General features: G+C 37.5%; 2 long non-coding RNA genes across 6 annotated transcripts in view; both read left to right on the forward strand.

Moving 5' to 3' along the window:
• The window catches only part of LOC118163297, a 22630-nt gene extending 2223 nt beyond the window's left edge, over positions 1-20407 (forward strand). The window contains exons 2-3 of the long non-coding RNA XR_004748968.1: positions 13294-13496; positions 20247-20407. This is a non-coding gene — a long non-coding RNA (uncharacterized LOC118163297). The remainder of the gene's footprint in view (positions 1-13293; positions 13497-20246) is intronic.
• The window catches only part of LOC118163296, a 268072-nt gene that overhangs the window by 194401 nt on the left and 52258 nt on the right, over positions 1-21413 (forward strand). The window lies entirely within an intron of this gene.

The following is a 21413-nucleotide window of genomic DNA, read 5'->3' on the forward strand; positions in this document are numbered from 1 at the left end:
ACCAGCTACTAGGAGGAAAAATAACTGTCCTAACTGAAACCAGGACAGTATTGACTCCTGGTGTACACTGCTAGTTACTGGGAATTTAGAAATTAGTGATTCTTGCTGTCTATTGTATGAATGTAATACTATTTCAGGTCTATGCAGCCAGTTTGTGTGTGAATGAAAGTTAACTACTGGGCATGTCCATGTTCAGATGGACAAATTCCACCCATACCCAGTACAAGCCCCTGTGCCAAGTTTGCATGTCCCAAGATGTCTCAAGAAGCATGTCTACTGCCACTTTGGTGCTAACAGGAGCTGGCTGGATTATGTGATACTACCCTCAGATTAAATCTTATAGTTTAATTAAAAGATTCTTTTTATCATGTGTAGTTTTCATTGTTGGTCACAACATGTTAAAGACTGTTCCAGCACACAAATTACATGTGCTGTGGAAACATTTCACTAAGTGTGTGTTTTCTGAAGATTACTCAACATACTAATAATATAGAAAACATATTCAGTTACTTTTTTACACATTTCTAAATGATCTCTCTGTCTATATTTTGGCAATCTGTGGAGAGAAATGGTCCAAGAAGATCATCACCTGCATTTGGTATACTCCATCTAAGCTCCAGTTCTTTAATCTCTAAACTTGGTGTTAAGATGTCTGTTTGGTTGGATAAACGCTAAAGTGCACACACATGCAGTTAGAATATATACACTTCCTGCATAACTAGGAAAACTTAAATAGACTCATCAGATTTTCTTTCAACATTCACTTATTCTGCATATGCTACATGTGAAATGTGTTCATTTGATTCGTGTCAGTATGGAACAATGCTAGGGCCACATGATGAAATATAACCTTCTATCTAAGAAAAACAGAGTGATTAGTGTACATAGTTCTTGTATCATGCAAAGGAACGGTCCAGCAATTTGTGTAAATAGAGGGTTTGAAGGGCGAACATTGAGACTCAGGTCTGGGAGATAAGAGAACCAAGGAGTTTTTAGGAAACTGCTGACTTTTGCATGGGATGCTGCCCAAGCCTCTGATATCCGGCAAAGAGATTACCAAATAAGGAGAAAGGGGGAGTTGAAGGACGACCGAAGGACAAAGCCTGGGTGGAAGACTACGAGCCTTCAGCACAAGAGACCCCCAGAAAGACCACCAGAGACTGATACGCATGCGTCCGGGAGAGGGTTCGGATTCCAGGAACTAATTAGAATAACCCTGCCTTTTCTAGGAATAGTGATGAATATGTATTAGTCTAGGAGCATAAAAACCAGCCGCCTGATGTACCAGGTGTGCATCTTGGTGGAGCAGAGACTCCTGGCACACCCAGCGCTGTTTGCTTGCCTCTATTCACTTAATAAATTGCAAACTTTAATTGGAATCCTATTTGGGACTCAATCATTTATCACATTACAGATTTGGTCAAAACTGTACTGTTAAATTGCCGTTCTGACACTGTTCCCACTGAAGTGAAAACACTTTGAAAACATGTCAGTAATCAAATCATGTATTGCTAATTCTGAAGTACACTTTCAAAATTGAATGATTATTTGATTTTTAATGTGAGAATAGTAACATTCAAAATTTGTAAATGAATTTATTTAATCACAGGGACTTTAAAAAAAATACATTTTTAATTATATGTTAGAATCGTGTAGAACCTATGAAAGCTCTTAATCTGTTAGATTTTGTACTCATCTACAATTGCATACCTCTAGTAAATACTTTTTTAATATACTTTTGGAATTCTTTGTGCATGCTGACTTTGCCTCGTGATTAGGTTTATTGTCTTAGGGAAAATGTTTGAGTATTAGGTTCAGTAACTGAAATCAAATGTGTTCTCTGTGTTTATTTTTTTTCATGTGATAATGTTGCTTGGTGTATGGGCCTAGAGAGAATAATTTCAGTCAGTATGCATTGTAACATTTCCTTATTTTTCATTCCAACTCCCTTGAAAACTGCTGAAAAGTACTGCAACAGGAATTTCACGTGTCAAAAGAAAAAAAAAAAAAAAAAAAAAAAAAAAAAAAAAGATTCTTTACTCTTTCCATAGAGAAACTAGACTAGTAACATGTTTATTAAAATGCAGGACATTGCCATTTATGCAAATGACATTGTACTAAATAGTAAGCTAAGAAAATATCATTTTTCCATGGCTTTTCAATAAAGAAAATCTATACTCCCCTACTTACCTTTCCCAAATCAGTGTGCAACCATTAATTATTATAATATACTGTACCTTGTCTTAATCTAAGAGTAGAATAAATAATGTAAGTCTTAATGCAGGAATGCTCTGCAGTAGATTTTGTCAAATTATATATGCCCTTGAGTAAAATCACAGTGATCACTCCAATAAAGATATGCTATGGTGTTTGTTTGTTTGTTTTATCAACCACATATGAGGGTGGAGTATAACCTTCCAAGCGGCTATGGAATTTGTTCAATAAACTACATTTTATGTCAAGAGGAACCCAAGGTATCTATTGGATTATGCAGTTGTAAGGGATTTTCTTCCCAAGGTAGACTGCTTCAAAAATGTGGAGTACCTCCAAACTCAGGGTGTTTGGAAACCCAACAGAAAAAAAAAAAAAAAAAAAAAAAAAAAAAAAAAAAAAGCTGCTTAAATTTATAATAATGACCCAGACTGCTGGAAGTGTACAAGCTATGTGTGTTTATGCAGAAATATTTTGTGTGTGTGTGTGTGAATGAAAACAGCCCATCTGCCTGATTTTACTTCTACATTAACTGTTTTTGTATTATAATTTTCTTATTAATTCTAAGTGGTTTCTGTTCATTCTGGTTGTAAGAAGGCAATTTGTAGCCTTAACTACTGAAGTTCTGGTCACAAAAAGAAAAAGAAGGTAATCTTCTGCTTATCTGGTCCTTACTACAGCACAGTATCCGAAGGATTACAAAAAGAAAAAACAAAAACAAAAACAAAAACAAAAACAAAACAAACAAACAAAAAAAACGTGCCAGGGCAACTTAACTTACATGGCTTTGCCTTCAGTATTAAAAGGAAAGGCGGTTCTGTATTGAACATGTTTCATTCACTAACTTTAGTACACATCTGTGCTCTTGGTCATATCCTGCATTTTCTATTTCTCAATTTAAAGAATGTGAGGTTAATTAATTCAGGAAATCTCTTAGGTCCTACCAAATGCATTTGTTGTTAAGTACTTGCCTTTTCTGTAAAGGGAACAAAGAATTCTCTTAAATTCTTTGTCAAGTCCCAGAACAATCCCTTTTCTTTAAGTGCAAAAGCAATTGCTTTCTTTTTGTAAAGGGAGGAGTTCTCTTCAGTCTATACATTTCATAGGCATGAAAAGGAGACAAGTAATGCAGAGATTGTTGGCTTTATGAATGCTTTTTTTCAGAAGTGATTCTACCAGACTATTACTAGAGTAGGGAATGATATTTTTCTCTGCAGCTCTTAAATTAATTTCCTAAATTCTAGATAAAATACAAGGAGCTTTTCTAATCTTCAGTATGAGATTCTTCAAGGTACAGTAATAGCTTAGTCACTTGAACATTCACAGAAGATATGAAAGGCCAATGTTATGTCCTTGGTTTGCTTAAATTGCATCAAAGTTTAGCTTAGTCTCCTTATATGCTTGGTGGTTACATAAGCCTTCTGTGTATTAGTTCTCCTGTACTCTGTCGTGCTTGGAGACCTTGATGGGTGTTTCTGAAGCTTATGCAGATGCATTTATATGTATTTGACTACATTAGAGTTCCTCCTCTATTTTTGTGTTTGTTACACTTACTAATTGATGAATTAATTTTGACATACTTTTTCCTGACCTTGAATAAAGGTATAGTATGTGTCTTAGTCTGGTTGTACCTAATTTAGGTACGTGGCCTCCTAAATAGTGAATATATATATCATGTCAGCATGGTAAAAGTGTTCCCTGCTATAGTTCCCTGTGCTATATAATATGAATTGATAGCTCTTTACCCTCATACATTCTCATGTGCTAAGCATCATGTAGAAGAAAAAAAGGATGTAATTTATTTTTTTCAAAATTGCAAGTTTTTACTTATTCTGTGCTTTCTCTGATCTTAGAACAGCAGGTTAACAAACTGATTTATGTTTGTAGCTTTATGAAAATCTTTATTTAGGTGAGTTACTTCAAAAGACCTGGCAGAAGTCAGGAAGTCTAAGTCATTGATCATTATAACTATAGAAATAATTAAATTCCATTTTATCCAGTGGAATTGCATATCTGCATGTGCAGATCTTTGCCTGCATTATGTTTAATAATGTTGTTCTGTACATTTTCCTTCTCCTGCAGATTTTTCATTTAGACAACCATAAATCCCTAAAGGAAAAAAAAAAAAAAATAAAAATACATTTGCTATAGATGAGTCACTGGGAGATAAAAGAATTTAAATAATTTGCTCATAAATACAAAGTGTAATGAAGATCTATTTTTGAGTACTTTCTGGATTTATTCTCATTCTCTGATCACTGTGATTGCTTCCAGTGAAAATCAAAAGGCTTGGCCTTCACATGGATTTTAAAAATTATCACTAGTGATGTCAGCAGAGGCTACTGACAGAATAGGTAACAGACAGAATAAAAGAATAAACAGGGCAAGGTAGTTTGGGGATGTAGATATTGACATAACTTAAAAGCATGCCAGAGCAAAACAGCTTTCATTTCCATTAACAGCTGTTAACAAAGTTTATCTTGAGTCTCTATTTCCATATGACTGTTCAACCTGTGCCAGCTATTTTAATATTATTTGATAAGAAAAAAAAAAAAAAAAAAAAAAAAAAAAGATTGACTAGAAGTTTGGCTATGTAGTTAGGTTATGGAAGTCTACAATTCTTCAGATGTTAATGACCATGGAAAGGAATACCATGTAGTGAGTAAAAAAGTATTTAATATTTAGATCACAGCACTTAGTCAGTATCACTTTGCCAGTCTTAGAGGGAATATATGAGCTATTAATAGATGTTGATGCATTCCAGTTCAATAACAAGAAAAAGATATGTACATACTATAGAAATCACAGTCTTCTCCTTGGTTAATACTGATATATACTTAAATAAAACTTACAATCACAAATAAAGGTGGAATAAGTGCTGGATGAAGAAGATGAAATACTGAAATTGAAAACTAGAATTGAAGGAGAAATGCTATTTAGTGACAAAGTTGAGGTCAGAGCGCAGGTAAGGCAGAAGTATTTTAACAGGTTACAAAGTATAGCATGCAAAGTGAGGTGATAGAGTCAAATGGTTTAGAGTATTGTAGACGTATCTTGAAGAAAATGGCTCTAAAAGAGGTAAGAAGGTTGCAGTTACATAACTACATGTAAATTCTTACATAAAAGGAAAGAACTTGAGTAGGCTATGCTGAGGATGTGAAATTTTGTGATGTGGCTACTATATAAGATGGGTATGAAAGTGTAATATGATGTAAAATTTGAAAATTTTAGAAATACAGAGTTTCTGTCTTTGCTTTTCTCATTGAAGTGATAATGAAGTGATCCTTTGAGGTCCACTTCTTATAAATGTGGTGTAACTGTTTTGTAGTCATGAAGCTGTGAGTAGTTGCATAAAATGAGGATATAAATAAAGTTCATATTCTGAACTGGCTAATGTTAAGTGTCATTCCTGAAACACTTCAGAATGGACTCAGATGTTATTGTTCAACATCCAAAAAATGAATAAAGTCAAGAGTCTAAAATTACAAGATACTATGAAAAAGCTGCCTGCGCCTAGATAAAAATATAACTGTTTAAAGGCAAAAGGAAATACAAGTAAATAGCTGATAAAGCCAAGATATTTTCTAAAGTCTGCATTAAATGAGTAGAAATTACCTCAGAGATGTAACTAAAACACCCAAGTAAATTCAAGTGGAAAGAATAAAAATAAATAATAAGAAGATAGCTTGTCTAAAATTTTCTAAGGTCAGGAGCTAATACTGTGGCTGCATGTGTCCAGCTTTACTTACGAGTCTAATTAACACAAATAAACAAACAAACAAACAAAGACACACAGAAAATGTGCAGGTTCTGTGGGTTTGAGTCTACTACCTTGTGTGATGGTTGCTGTACTGCAACTAAGTGCAAATTACAAATAATCAATGAAAGTTGAGCTTTCATATTTTTCTTCTTTAGACTTTTCTGTGTGAGATATCACGTCCTGATGCTAATGAGACAAGGAAAAAAAAGGTTCAGTAATAAAAAGGACATATTTGTGTACTGATGCTGGAAGAGGCTGGTTGATAATAATTAATGAATATATAAATACATTATTTCACAAAGAAAAGGCATGTTTCCATTTGTGGATTTCCATGGAACATGGCTTGGAAAATCATCTTTGCTGTATTCAGAATCAGAATCTGAACACTTAAAACCAAAAGAAACAAAACACAACAACAAACTAAGTTTTTCAGAGTCATTTATGTAGTCCTGACCTTTCTATGTCAGGTTGATGAACACCTCAATAGATTCAGTTCTATGTGTTTAAGTCTGATGTTGGAATGCCTTTTGAGCACTGAAAAGTCTTGGTGACATGTAGAATGCATCCAGCACTAAGACAAGTGTCATAATATAATGTCATTCAATGTACATAAACTCTTACCTCTATGTCAGGAGACCAAACTGCCATTGATAAAAGATAAAAAGATAATAGTAAGCAGTTGTGGGTTTCGTTTGTTTTATTTTTTATTGATGGCTTTTTATTTTCTTGTTTAGTAATAGTTTAGATATAGCGTTGCCCTGGGATAAAATCAGAAATCGTTTCATCTTTCTAAAGTCTGTTCTGTATGGGCTGTAACGTAATACAGCTCAGTTACATTTCCCTGAATGATAAACTAAAAGCACGGTGGAGCTCTAAGCATGCTGAAAGCGCCCCCTGCTGTTGAAGAGTCGTTAAGAGATGAGTCATCCCTTTGCATTTTGTATTTAAAAGCCAAGATCAAATGCAGTAAAAGAACTAATGGTAAATAAATAAATAAATATAAATAATAAAATGTTTATTTCACAGATGATATTTTCAGCTGATGAAAGAAATAAGCTAATATGTTTGCATTAGGGTTAAATTACCATAGGAATAATGACATAAGATAAAAACCTTGGTAAGAAACAAGATATCTCAGTTAAGCTAAATGAGGAAAAAAGCTAAGCATGAAATCATTTTTTAAGCTGCACCACTATTTTGCATAGGGAGAAATATTAACAGTATTTAGTTGAGTCTTATATGGTTAAAGTTATAGATTTACTCTGGTTGGAGTGAATTACCAACTTCTAAATGTTATTCTGTTGAGATTTTGGAACAGCTTATTGTAGCAATGTTGTATTCTGAAAGTGCAGTGCAGTGAGATGGCGTACTTGAAATGATACTTGGACATAGCCTGAATGAAGGTAACTGCCTGTCTGTCTTGATTACCCTATTGAAGAAAAACATCTATATACACAATAGATACCTTTATACCATTCTGCCTATGTACAATGTGCTCCTGATATCCAGAGAGAGCATGAGCCCCTTGATTGAAGTGATACATGCAACTAAATAACATGCTTTATGGAGCAGATTTAGAGAGAATATCAACAAATATACTAAACAAAGAGCATACTGTAGATCAGATTGCAAGTTACACTACTGTGGTAGGACATGAGTCAGTGAAGTTACACAAAGAGGAATGAAAGGAAAGCGTCTGAATAGCATCCATAATGAAAAAGAATGTGAATCTTTAATTATGTTATTTTATTTTTTATTTTCTATACAGGACCATAGGTATTTTTGACACATGGAGCAGCATCATGGTTTTAAATTTTCCTGTGTTTTATTCTCTGTGGGGTGCTGGTCACCCATTACACTCTCTTGTTATATAGCAGTTAAGCATTTAACAATATTCAGGACTATTTTATTCTCAAATTTCATAATTGACAGACATCTGTGCTTGTTGTTGGGTTGGTCTCAGCCAGCTGCTAGATCCATGGCAGGCTGCCTGAGGCCCACTCAGCCTCTCTCTTGCTGCCAGCCCTCAACAAGATGGGGAAAAAAACAAGATGGAAAAGCTCATGGGTCAGGATAAAAACAGGGAGATTATATACCAGTTACCATCATGGGCTAAACAGGCTCAACCTGAGGAAAATTCATTTCACTTACTGACAGTTAAATAGTTTTGGGTAGCAAGAAACAACATCAAAAGTAAAACATCTTCCCTGCCACTCTGCCTTCATCCCAGGCCCAACCTCATCCCTTTATTTCCCACCCCTCCACCCACTGCTACTGAGCAGCACAGGGGGCTGGGTTCAGTCCCTAAGAGCCCCTCCCTGCCACTCCTTCTTCCTCACTCTGTACCCTGAGCTGGTGTGGGGCCTCTTCATGCTTTCCCCTACAGCTGCTGGGCCCAGCTATGCCCTGATGGGGCCATTGGAGCTGGCTGGAAACTTCTGTGTCCAGCATGGGGCAGAGGATGTCATATGGCATGGAAGATGCCTTTTGTCAGTTTGGGTCAGCCATCCAGGTGATGTCTCCTCTTAGACTCATGTGCATCCCCAGACTACTTGCTTTGAGGGTGTGGGGAAGAAAGACAGCCTTGGTGCTGTGCAAGCACTGCTCAGTCATACCCAAAATGCTGGTGTGTTATCAACTCTGCCCTACCACAAATACAAAGCACGGTACCATACAGTCTGATATGAAGAAATTTAACTTGATAATTTAATCCTGGCCAGGCCCATCACTTGTCCATTATGGTGAGGCATCTCAAGTGCCAAGTGTATATGATTGCTTATTTTCACCTCTTGATTCTAGACCACTTCCATGAGTGCCGGATACTGAGATACGGTTTATCAGATTTCAGGGTGGAAGCATGAAGTATTTACAGTTTGTAATATCAACCTTCAGTTACAGGCCTTTGTGGTGTCTAGAAATTACTTATTTATTTATTTATTAATCCTGATCTGTCATTGCATTGAAACAGAAATCTTGTTTCATTGTGTCAGGGTTATTTTACATAGCTCTTTGATTTCCTCTTGTAATAGGCTCCTATTACAAACTGAAGGTGCTTGCCTCCCCTAGACTGGATTCAGAAGGTTCAGCATATCAGAGATTGTTCTCAGTGTCTTTTACAGAATTGAATAATAGTCTTACAGCATCTTATAAGTGTAAAAAATGTATAACTTTTAAGTATAACTTATGAGTCCTCATTCAGCACATTGTATTTGATTTCCATATCTTATTTAGTGACAGCTGCCACTTCAATACATTGATTTAAATTATGCAGTGTAAGAGTCTTACTAAATTTTTGCTGCTTTACCAAAAGTATTCTCCTTTGTTTTGAGAAGGTAAAATATTTTTAAATGAGTTACCTTAGATGTCAGCACTCATGCATTTTGTATGCAAGAAAATTTATCAGTTGACTTAGCTAATAAAACTGTTTTATTTCTATATTTGTCCGACAGTCTAAACAAGATTCAGTGATGAATAATGTAGCCCAGTCCTAAGGCACAATCCTTTCTCAAGATTCTTTTGGTATGGTGGTTTTCTAGATTTTCTCTGTAGTCTGAAGTTAGAGTGAAAAACGATACAGAATTTCAAATTACTGATTTCCCTTTGCTTTTGAAGGTCTCTGCCTAAGCTTCTTAACTGTATTTTGTGGTTTCTGTAGTACAGTAGGCCTAGACTAAGGGATTTTACTGCTGTGGTATGTAAAACAGCGGTGGCTGAAAGGTCTCGTTTACATGAGGATTTATGAAAATGTGAATGGCTTGTGCTCTCACATATTCATTATCCCAAATACAGGCTGTACAATCCATCCCTGTTACTTATGTATTAAAACTACCTTCATCATCACTGCATCTGACCGCTTCATGATTATCATATGATTTTATGCTAACAAAAAGTACAAAGAGGATAGCCTATTAGCATGAAATTATTATGGGGAGAAATGGAGTCAGGTTTCAGGGAGAAATTTTCAGACAAATGATTGAAAATATAGTGTTTCACAGAGTGAATGGAGATAAGCACCTCATTATCATTTCAGAAAGTCAAGAGCAGACAACTTTTGTATTTAGATCGGCTTCTAGAATAACAGGGGGTAGTGAGCTGTCCTTGCCTCTCTGTCTGAACACTTTCTATTTGCTTCAAGCAAAAATCAGCTGAAAACACTTAAAAAATAATAATAAAAAATCTGAGTTACACCTGTTGGCTTTTACCTGGAGTAAGTTAGGAAGTTTTCTTAGAAGCTAACTGTGTAGTAGACCTGTGGATCAAGAGAGAGTTAGTCAAGTGACTTAAAAAGAAAACTATAATTCAGTCAAGATTCAGACCTCCTGTCTGTGAACTCAATATAAGGAAAGGTGAGGAAAGTTTACTACAGTTAAAATTCTAATTATGCAGATATACAATTGTTAGTTATTTTTATTTTTAAATGATTGCCATTAGAATATAAGCCCTATAAAATTCTCATAAAAAAGGTTATAACATCTTATTTTCAATAGAAGGACTTCTACAAGAGCTTAGCTGAACATAAAATTCTGCTCTGTATAGAGGAGAAGTGGAAATTATTTAAAGAACTTTTTTTTTTTTTTTTTAATAAATAGATGGACAGAAGAATTCAGCACTCCAGCTTCCATCTTAAACCAAGACCAAGTGCAACCATTTTGCTCTTTGTAGAACTTCCTTTTAGTTCCTCATTCCTTATCTATAAGGATTAGAGGGAAGAGCATGGCCACAAATTCCAAAGGAGTAGGCATATTCTTTAGCATTTGAATAAAAGACTCAGTAGGCATTTTTTCCCTTGCACAGTAACCTTTAGCACCTGAGTGGCATAGAATTGAATAACCCCCTTTATGTGACCAAGGGTGAAAAACATCTAGATCTCCTAGAAATACAGGTAAACTATTTCAAATCAGTACTATGTGGAAATTGAATATATTGTGTAAAAAATTAGATCTCTTTGCATACCAAAGGCAAAATCAGAGAAGGAAGGAAGAAAATGGTTAGCCAATATAAAGCAAAATAAAGCCACATTCAATGGTAAAGATGTGACATGACAAATACTCTACAGAAAAGATATTTAAACATACCATTTAGAGCTGCATGCATAGTAAGCCTGTCTTTGACTTGTTGATCAAAAGGGTGACATACAACAAATCAATGCTATTACCATTAGTTTCAGAACTAGTTAGTACTTTACTGTCTTAAAGGCAAACAATTTAAATACTAATTAGTAGACTTCTAATATACATCATTGAATGCAAGTGGAGTTCACAAAATACATGAGGAAGTGACAAGCAAATCATGCAAATGTCTAAGATTCAACTGATAAAAATCAACATTAGGTCAAACTGACCATAGGAAGTTATCTCGTTTAAGTGTTTTAGAGAATGAGGACCTATATATGAGAGAACATAGTCACTATCTAATCAGGGTTGCTCAGTGTAATTTTTGACCATCTAGTCCTTTTTTTCTTTTTGGTTAATGTCCGTTTTCCTTGGTGTAAATATTTTAATATGGATTAGGCTTTGAGGTAAGGGCTGGGTTTATAGTTCTGCATAGAAATGGAACACACACTGTGCAACTACATTGTTCATGATGCAGCTTGATCTGAAGTTGATAACATAATGCAGTGCTTGAGAATGTCTGCTTGAGAATGTCCATATGTATAGTATATGTTAATTAACACATTCTGGTCTTCAAAATACTCAAAACAAGGTGACACGCTTAGTGGATGAGGGAAAGGCTGTGGACGTGGTCTACCTTGACTTCAGTAAGGCACTTGACACCGTCCCCCACAGCATTCTCCTCAGGAAACTGGCTGCTCATGGCTTGGACTGGCGTACGCTTTGTTGGGTTAAGAGCTGGCTGGATGGCCGGGCCCAGAGAGTTGTAGTGAATGGAGTCAAATCCAGTTGGAGGCCGGTCACTAGTGGCGTCCCCCAGGGCTCGGTACTGGGACCAGTCCTCTTTAACATCTTCATCGATGATCTGGACGAGGGGATAAAGTGCGCCCTCAGCAAGTTTGCAGACGACACCAAGTTAGGTGCATGTGTCGATCTGCTCGAGGGTAGGAAGGCTCTGCAGGAGGATCTGGATAGGCTGGACGGATGGGCTGAGGCCAACTGTAGGAAGTTCAACAAGGCCAAGTGCTGGGTCCTGCACCTGGGGCACAACAACCCCAAGCAGAGCTACAGGCTGGGAGATGTGTGGATAGAAAGCTGCCTGGCAGAGGACCTGGGAGTATTGGTTGACAGTCAGCTGAATATGAGCCAGCAGTGTGCTCAGGCGGCCAAGAAGGCCAACAGCATCCTGGCTTGCATTAGAAACAGTGTGGCCAGCAGGTCCAGGGAAGTTATTGTCCCCCTGTACTCCGCTCTGGTGAGGCCGCACCTCGAGTACTGCGTTCAGTTTTGGGCCCCTCACTACAAGAAGGACATGGAGGTGCTTGAGTGAGTCCAGAGAAGGGCAACGAAGCTGGTGAAGGGTCTGGAGAACAAGTCTTATGAGGAGTGGCTGAGAGAGCTGGGACTGTTTAGCCTGGAGAAGAGGAGGCTCAGGGGTGACCTTATCACACTCTACAGGTACCTGAAAGGAGGCTGTAGCGAGGTGGGGGTTGGTCTATTCTCCCACGTGCCTGGTGACAGGACGAGGGGGAATGGGCTAAAGTTGTGCCAGGGGAGGTTTAGGTTGGATATTAGGAAAAAAATATTTACTGAATGGGTTGTTAGTCACTGGAATAGGCTGCCCAGGGGAGTGGTTGAGTCACCATCCCTGGAAGTCTTTAAAAGACGTTTAGATGTAGAGCTTAGGGATATGGTTTAGTGGAGGACTTGTTAGTGTTAGGTCAGAGGTTGGACTCGGTGATCTTGGAGGTCTCTTCCAACCTAGACTATTCTGTGATTCTGTGATTCTGTAACAATTAGAACTATCTGAAAATAAACTTGGAAATAAATACTCAATGCTGTCTCTTTTTCCTGTCTTAATAAATGGTCTTTTTTTTACATAAAGACTGTGTGGATGGTGACTCTGGGAATAGATGCTTGATTTGAGCTGCAGCATGGAGACCCTGAAGTTTAAATACTTCCACTCTCCCAAATTTGTCTCAAGATTTACTATAGACATTTATTTTCATCATCTTACCAGTGCAATCCTAGTGCAACAGAGATGTTTTGCTGAAAGACCTATTTGATTATATGAGAAGCCTGTACTTTCAATTGTTATGAAATTACGTGGACAGTTTTTTATGCCAAATTTATATCAAAATATTGAGTAAAATCAACTTTCTAAAAATTTTCATCCACATTGGAAACACCTTTTCTACTTTTATTTTTCAGTATTTTAAACATATTTTCTTCAATGTGAAGTTCTGGCAAGGATCAAGTTGCTGTTTGCTCAGTCAGCACTTGGGAAACTTTCTTCTAAAATGGAGACATTCTCCACTGAGATTCCCATCTGTTAAAATTCTATAGAGAAATACGTAACTGGGAGGCTCAAGAATTTCATCTGCAATGTGTGGAACTTGTTGATCTTTTCCAGTGTAAGTTTGAGACTGTGAAATTGGAAGCACAACACAGCCCAGAGAAAACAGTCTGGGAGGTTTCTGGAGAAAGTGGAAGATAGCTTCCTGACGCAGCTGATTAGTGAGCCTACCAGGGGTGGTGCCCCGCTAGACCTTCTCTTCACAAACAGAGAAGGACTGGTGGAGGATGTGATTGTCGGGAGCTGTCTTGGGCAGAGTGACCACGAAATGGTGGAGTTCACTATTCTTGGCGAGGCCAGGAAGGGAACCAGTAAAACCACTGTACTGGACTTTCGGAGAGCTGACTTTGGGCTGCTCAGGACACTGGTTGGTAGAGTCCCTTGGGAGGCGGTTCTGAAGGGCAGAGGGGTCCAGGAAGGCTGGGCGCTCTTCAAGAGGCAAATCCTAATGGCGCAGGAGCGGTCTGTTCCCATGTGCCCAAAGATGAGCCAGCGGGGAAGAAGGCCAGCCTGGCTGAACAGAGAACTGTGGCTTGAGCTTAGGAGAAAAAAGAGGGTTTATAATCTTTGGAAAAGTGGGCTGGCCACTAGGGAGGACTATAAGGATGTAGCGAGGCTGTGCAGGGACAAAATTAGAAAGGCCAAAGCTCATCTGGAGCTCAATCTGGCTACTGCCGTTAAAGATAACAAAAAACGCTTTTATAAATACATCAACACAAAAAGGAGGACAAAGGAGAATCTCCATCCTTTACTGGATGCAGGGGGAAACTTAGTTACAAGAGATGAGGAAAAGGCGGAGGTGCTCAATGCCTTCTTTGCCTCAGTCTTTAGCGGCAATATCGGTTGTTCTCTGGATTCCCAGTACCCTGAGCTGGTGGAAGGGCATGGGGAGCAGGATGTGGCCCTCACCATCCATGAAGAACTGGTTGGTGACCTGCTACAGCACTTGGATGTGCACAAGTCGATGGGGCCGGATGGGATCCACCCAAGGGTACTGAGAGAACTGGCAGAGGAGCTGGCCAAGCCACTATCCATCATTTATCAGCAGTCCTGGCTATCGGGGGAGGTCCCAGCTGACTGGCGGCTAGCAAATGTGACGCCCATCTACAAGAAGGGCCGGAGGGCTGACCCGAGGAACTACAGGCCTGTCAGTTTGACCTCAGTACCAGGGAAGCTCATGGAGCAGATCCTCTTGGGAGTCATCATGCGGCACTTGAAGGGCAAGCAGGCGATCAGGCCCAGTCAGCATGGGTTTATGGAAGGCAGGTCCTGCTTGACGAACCTGATCTCTTTCTATGACAAAGTGTCGCACTGGGTGGACGAGGGAAAGGCTGTGGATGTGGTCTACCTTGACTTCAGCAAGGCTTTTGACACCGTCTCCCACTGCATTCTCCTCAGGAAACTGGCTGCTCTTGGTTTGGACTGGCGCACGCTTCGTTGGGTTAGAAACTGGCTGGATAGCCGGGCCCAGAGAGTTGTGGTAAATGGAGTCAAATCCAGTTGGAGGCCAGTCACTAGTTGCGTCCCCCAGGGCTCGGTGCTGGGGCCGGTCCTCTTTAACATCTTCATCAATGATCTGGACGAGGGCATTGAGTGCACCCTCAGTAAGTTTGCAGATGACACCAAGTTAGGTGCGAGTGTCGATCTGCTCGAGGGTAGGAAGGCTCTGCAGGTGGATCTGGATAGGCTGCACCGATGGGCTGGGGTCAACTGCATGAAGTTTAACAAGGCTAAGTGCCGGGTCCTGCACCTGGGGCGTAATAACCCCAAGCAGAGCTACAGGCTGGGAGATGAGTGGTTGGAGAGCTGCCAGGCGGAGAAGGACCTGGGAGTGATAGTGGACAGTCGGCTGAATATGAGCCAGCAGTGTGCTCAGGTGGCCAAGAAGGCCAACGGCATCCTGGCTTGTATCAGAAATAGTGTGACCAGCAGGGCTAGGGAGGTGATCGTCCCCCTGTACTCGGCTCTGGTGAGGCCGCACCTCGAGTACTGCATTCAGTTTTGGGCCCCTCGCTACAAGAAGGACATGGAGGTGCTTGAGCGGGTCCAAAGAAGGGCGATGAAGCTGGTGAGGGGCCTGGAGAACAAGTCCTACGAGGAGTGGCTGAAGGAGCTGGGCTTATTCAGCCTGGAGAAGAGGAGGCTCAGGGGCGACCTTATCGCTCTCTACAGATACCTGAAAGGAGGCTGTAGAGAGGTGGGGGTTGGCCTGTTCTCCCACGTGCCTGGTGACAGGACGAGGGGGAATGGGCTAAAGTTGCGCCAGGGGAGTTTTAGGTCAGATGTTAGGAAGAGCTTCTTTACTGAAAGGGTTGTGAGGCATTGGAACAGGCTGCCCAGGGAGGTGGTGGAGTCACCATCCCTGGAAGTCTTCAAAAGACGTTTAGATGTAGAGCTTAGGGATATGGTTTAGTGGGGACTGTTAGTGTTAGGTTAGAGGTTGGACTCGATGATCTTGAGGTCTCTTCCAACCTAGAAATTCTGTGATTCTGTGATTCTGTGAAATATGTTGGCAATAGGATGTGATGGCTATTTCACTGAATGTTTTCATTTGATCAAATAGTTTCTTCAGATAAAACATTTTCTGTTCAGCTAACTGCATGATCTGATAGGAGTGATCAAATAGGAGGAAGGGATGGGGAACACGTGCACATTGGTGGAATGTGTGCAGGGAAAAAAAAAAAGGGGGGGGGGGGGGTCATTCAATCCCTGGAATTAAATGCAGCAGGTCATATTTTAGCGATAGTCAAGGATAGCTATTTTAATCACTGAAGTATTTAGAGCCTGAATCCTCTTATTTTTTTCTTCACTTTCCTATTGAGTGATCCTTGTTGTTCTTTAGGTTCTCCTCAGAGTTACATGCTTTTTATTGCAGCCACATTTCAAAGCATTCTTGGCTTTCAGCAAGCACTTGTGAGAATTTACTTTATTTGATAAAATACCTGTAGCAACTGGGAAAAAACACCTCATCACAACTGCAGCTGTGGAACTGCTACACTTCTGTAATACAGTACCTAATCTATTCTGTACGTGGAGCTTTCAGGATAGTGTTTATGAGTTCTTGCACTAGTCACCTGAAACTCCATCAGCTGTGTCTTATAGGGAAAGGCTGTGCTGGAATATTTTTCTAAGTGTGCTAACAGTAGCATTATGTTGTGTAGTACAGTAGCAACACTTTGGTTACAAAATGTTGCCATAATGCTTTCTGGCTTGTATGAGTCTTTTAAATGTAACAGACAGATTGTTGATGAGAATGAAATATGGACTTGTATATTTATTCTAGGCAAATATGAATATTTTCTTAATGAAGTCACAAGTAGTTGCTGGTACTTATGTGATCTGAATTTGATTCTGCATGATATAAATGAATTTGTTTCTGCAAGATGTTTCTGTAACAGAGTCTGTTTGATAGAAATTTGGAGTAGAAATTCTGTTAACTAGGTCACTGTAATGAAAAGTCTTTTCTGTTCCAAAATACAGGATTTTAATTTTTTGAATGTGCCAGCAGCTCTGACTGAGCAAAATCAAAATTAAAATATGCACAGCTTAGCTCGTTGTTAAGTTTTTAAATCTAATTCCTTTCCTCATAACTTACCTGTTTACCTCTGATGCAATTTCTACATGTATAGATTTTTTTGTTTGTTTGTTACTGATTCTCATATCACTTTGCACAGTGTTGCAATACAAAGCTTCAGATTCAGTAATGAATTGAAAGAATTTGATGTCAGTAGCACTAGGAAAATTTAGGAATTGTCCAACAGAGAGATAAAAAAATTCTGTAAGACACAAACAGTTAACTTGTTTTTGTGTAGGATAGTGAATACAGTATGTAGAATGGGATTGAAACGTCTGCTTGTTGGGTCAGTGTGAATAAGGTATATAGCCGCTGATAATTTTTGAAAAAAACAAAAACCAAAACCATATAAAAGTTTTCTTATACATGTAAGTTTAGCATCAAAATGCAATTTCCTGCATTATATTTTATTTGAATGTATTTTCTACCGAGCTAGCTTATTTTGCTTATTATAAGCTGTTAGTTGGTGTCACCTGTCAGAAGAAAATGGTCACCTCATCTTTCATTTGTTGTCTGCTTCTCGAATGGTTTATCTGTCAAGGTCATGCTTCTTATTTTTTCACCTCATGTTTCAGACTGACATATGTACTCTGCAGCTCATTTTAAAGTCTGGGTATTGTGGCTATCCAATTGGCATTTGTGGGAGAGAGCCATGGCATTGAAATCTTGGTATCAATATTGAAGATGTTGCATGTTGGGTTGGGACTTGGCACTGCCTGTCTCTTTAGGCATCTAGTCCTAGAATTTGCAAAAGTGAGGAACAGTTAAATCAAATGTCCAAGTCAAATCTATATTTCAACCATCTGTCATGCTGTCTGTCCTTGCAATAATGTAAAACAAAGCAGGTGGGCCTTTCCCATTTATCTTGATCACATTTGACCATGCACTGAGTATTTCCTCCTTTGCTTAAAGGAGTGGGTGCTTCTGATGTACCCACTACTGCAGAGCTGTAGTGGGTGCATCAGAACACAGATCCTAACACACATGAAGTTTCATAACAGAGAATTTGAACACAAAGATCACGTTAAATACGATCTCAGCTTGCAGTAAGCTTAGGGAGATTGAAATGCTGAATCTGGCTCAACTGTATTGTAGTCAAAGACACAGCTGTGCTTCTCAGAATTAATCTCACTGAAAGGAAATATCTAGGAGGTGAGAAAAGCTGAATTTATGTTTCATCGCTCAATTAAATGCAGCAAAATTGAAAAACAGCTATCTTGATCTTCATGTACAACTGGAAAAAGAGGAATAGATTCTTGAAAATATATTGATTTAAAGAAAAGCTAACAAACAGACTAACATTTGTAGAAAAAGTCTATTGAAAAGAAAAATTTTAAATGTTTATTTGAATTGTTTCTAAATGTTTTTCATATATAGAAGGGAAAAATGATTCTGAAGAGTTTACTGTGTCTAGACTGTAAACTACTCTGCAAAGCAGTCCTACAGTTTCTAGAAAATTGCTCCCACATTTGAAGTGAAGTAATTTTTCTGGAAGTTTGAACAGTTTAAAAAAAAGAAAGAAAAAAGAACAACAAAAAAGAACAAAAAATAATTACCATCTACTTAGTAGGATTCCCATATCTACTTCATGTTTATTGCTCTATATTTTCCTTCCTGAACTATAATGGACTATGAAAACATACACGCTGGTATATTTTATAACTTTCTTGTACTCTCTTTTATCTAGAAGTATATCAAAATAATGAAATATTATTCCGAATAATATTTCTGGTCATATCTTCTGCAGCCGTATCTGTACAGATCAATTCAGTGACACCAGCGACCACTTCTTTGCTTCACTTTTGACTTTAAAGAGATAAATGCAAATAGTTTTTATGTATTTATTTATCCCCTCAAATGAATTTTGAGGGCTGTGAACTATTTATCAATCAAAGAAGTGGTAATGGTGTTTGTTACAGCCTTTAGAGTATTAGGAATAGAAAGGAGAATAAAAATACCTTGGTGTAAGAAATAATGTTGGTCATTACACCTGAAGTTATGCTCCTGCATTTACTGTCTTGGTTAACATAGTATTATTTAAAGAAGAGTCATAAGGGACCTGAACCATAACTGAAAACAAATATAGAATGCACTTAGTTATATTTATATCATAGCTGAGGCCATAAATAAAAGACAGTATTTTCTCCTCTTTTAAAGATAAATTGGGATACAAAGATTGAATATTTCTGCATATTTAAATATAGACTTTTCTTTCAATTGCATTTATTATATATTTTAGACTTTTTGATTGAATAGATGTATTTCTTCTGGAATACAGAATCCCATTTATTTTCTATTAGCAGAATGAATTTCATAATAGGCAAGATACCAAATAAGCATTAAGATAATCAACAGAATCTGGACTGAAATGCCAAAGCTTATGTATGCTTCTGTGAGATTCCTGTGTTGTTTTTCAAAAAAATGTATCAAGAAGATCCAATGACTAGTTTATATTCCAGCAGCTGGTTAACACTTCTTGATTGGTGCCAAAGTTTAAAAAAATAAAAATAAAAAATAGTTCTAACTATGATGAGCACTTACTTAAAGAAGTGCTATGCCAACGATAATGATTACTTTTTTTTTTTTTTTTTTTTTTTTTTTTTTTAACCTTAAGAAATTCTAAAGTTTTATGTGTATTTCTACTCTGTCTTTCTCTGCAGGCCTTCTTATTCACCTCTGTGATTTGCAGACGTGCTGTAAAACAGATTCTGTAGAACGATGTTGTTAACCTTAATAATCTTGAGTTCTAGGAAAGGAAAATATTATACATGATTTCCACTATCCATTTTATAAAAATAACAACAAATTGAAAGTTGCATTAATTTAAAGCTGTAGACAAATAATTAACATTTTTTGTAGTTGGTAAAAATGTAGATACTGATTACATTAACCTCTATGACACTTAACATTCTTTGGAAATAATTTGAATGATCCATTTTCCATACCAAAACATGAGGCAGCATATGTATTTCTCAGTCTGAAGACTATTTCCTTGTAATAGCAGCTAAAACATATTATGTTAACTGTCTTTAATGATGGGGAACCTACAAATGTTTCTGAGAAGTCAAATGCTTTCAGATAAGCAGCATGATTCTGAGGGGGGAGGCCCACTAAAAAGGGGAAGGATGTTTGACAGAATTATTTCTTCTCTTATTTTCCTGGGGATAATTTGTTATTGGGAATATTTGGTCTTTTTCATTTCTGCTTCTTCTTTCTTTTTTTATTTTCTTATAGAAATTCAAATTCGAGACACTAAACTAGAGGTTTGCCAAAACAGCATTGGGCCTCAAACATCTGTAAAATAAATACTGATTTATACTTTTGCTGGAACAATGACAAGACATTGCAGACTTCTAAAGCTTCTGTAGATCAATGAAAAAAAAAAAAAAAAAAAAAAAAATAAACAACATATGTCTCTCTTACAGGAAATTTTAAAGTCTAATGTATCTTTACAAATTTCAACATTCTTTAGAAGTATTTTATCATTATGCCAACAGGAAATACAGCTTATCGTTGTGCATAAAAATGAGTTGAACATGAAATGCCATACTTCCTAAAGTCTTTGTGCTGTAAAAACTCAAATCATTATAATTACTAAGTGAGCCAACTTACATAACTTAAAATTTTTATTGTGTTGAAATGAGATATTATTTTGTTGGCAAAATTCTCCTTGATATTTATTTCCAGTCCCAGCGCGTTCATCTTAGCAAGTTGCAAATGGAAATTCTGAGCTGAAAACTGTTCATATATTCATAATAAGTTCTGAAATCAATTGCTTCTTACACTGAAGCTGTACATAGGGTTTATATTTTTATTCAATAATTTTATTGCAAATATTAGTAAGTTTTGTTTCACGAATCTTTCACAACTAGTTTTTCTTCTGTGTTTCACTTGACACTTCATGTTATTTTTCTCTATATTCTGAGAAACTTCATTTGTGCTGGACCTCCTATATCACATCATAGTATGGCAGTTAGTATTTATAGCTGCCACATTACATCCTTTTGAAAGTGTGAAATTAAACTACTTTGACTTTGATCACCCAAAAAAGCATCCTCTTAACTTTAATTATATGTTATCATGAAAACTCTTTAGGCATAAAGTGAACCCAGTGTTCTAATATATTCTGTGTCAAGATTAGGGAGATTACTTTGTGGGATTCAACTGGTGCTTTCTCAATATTTAATTAAAAAGAAGGAAAGAAACAAAAATCAAGTCCTAGTTCTTTTTAACTGTGCTGTGAACTCCATTCCTGAGTAGAGTTAGAAAACAAATGCAGTCAATATAGTAAAGGAAGGTTTTTCACATGGTAGTACTGCTTTGAACAAAATTTAACCTGAAAAAGACTTCTGAAAATTATTAGAAATAATTTAGTCAGAAACACAAAAGACAAAAATCCCT

This window comes from Oxyura jamaicensis, chromosome 2 (assembly GCF_011077185.1).
Source record: "Oxyura jamaicensis isolate SHBP4307 breed ruddy duck chromosome 2, BPBGC_Ojam_1.0, whole genome shotgun sequence".
Lineage (NCBI taxonomy): Eukaryota > Metazoa > Chordata > Aves > Anseriformes > Anatidae > Oxyura > Oxyura jamaicensis.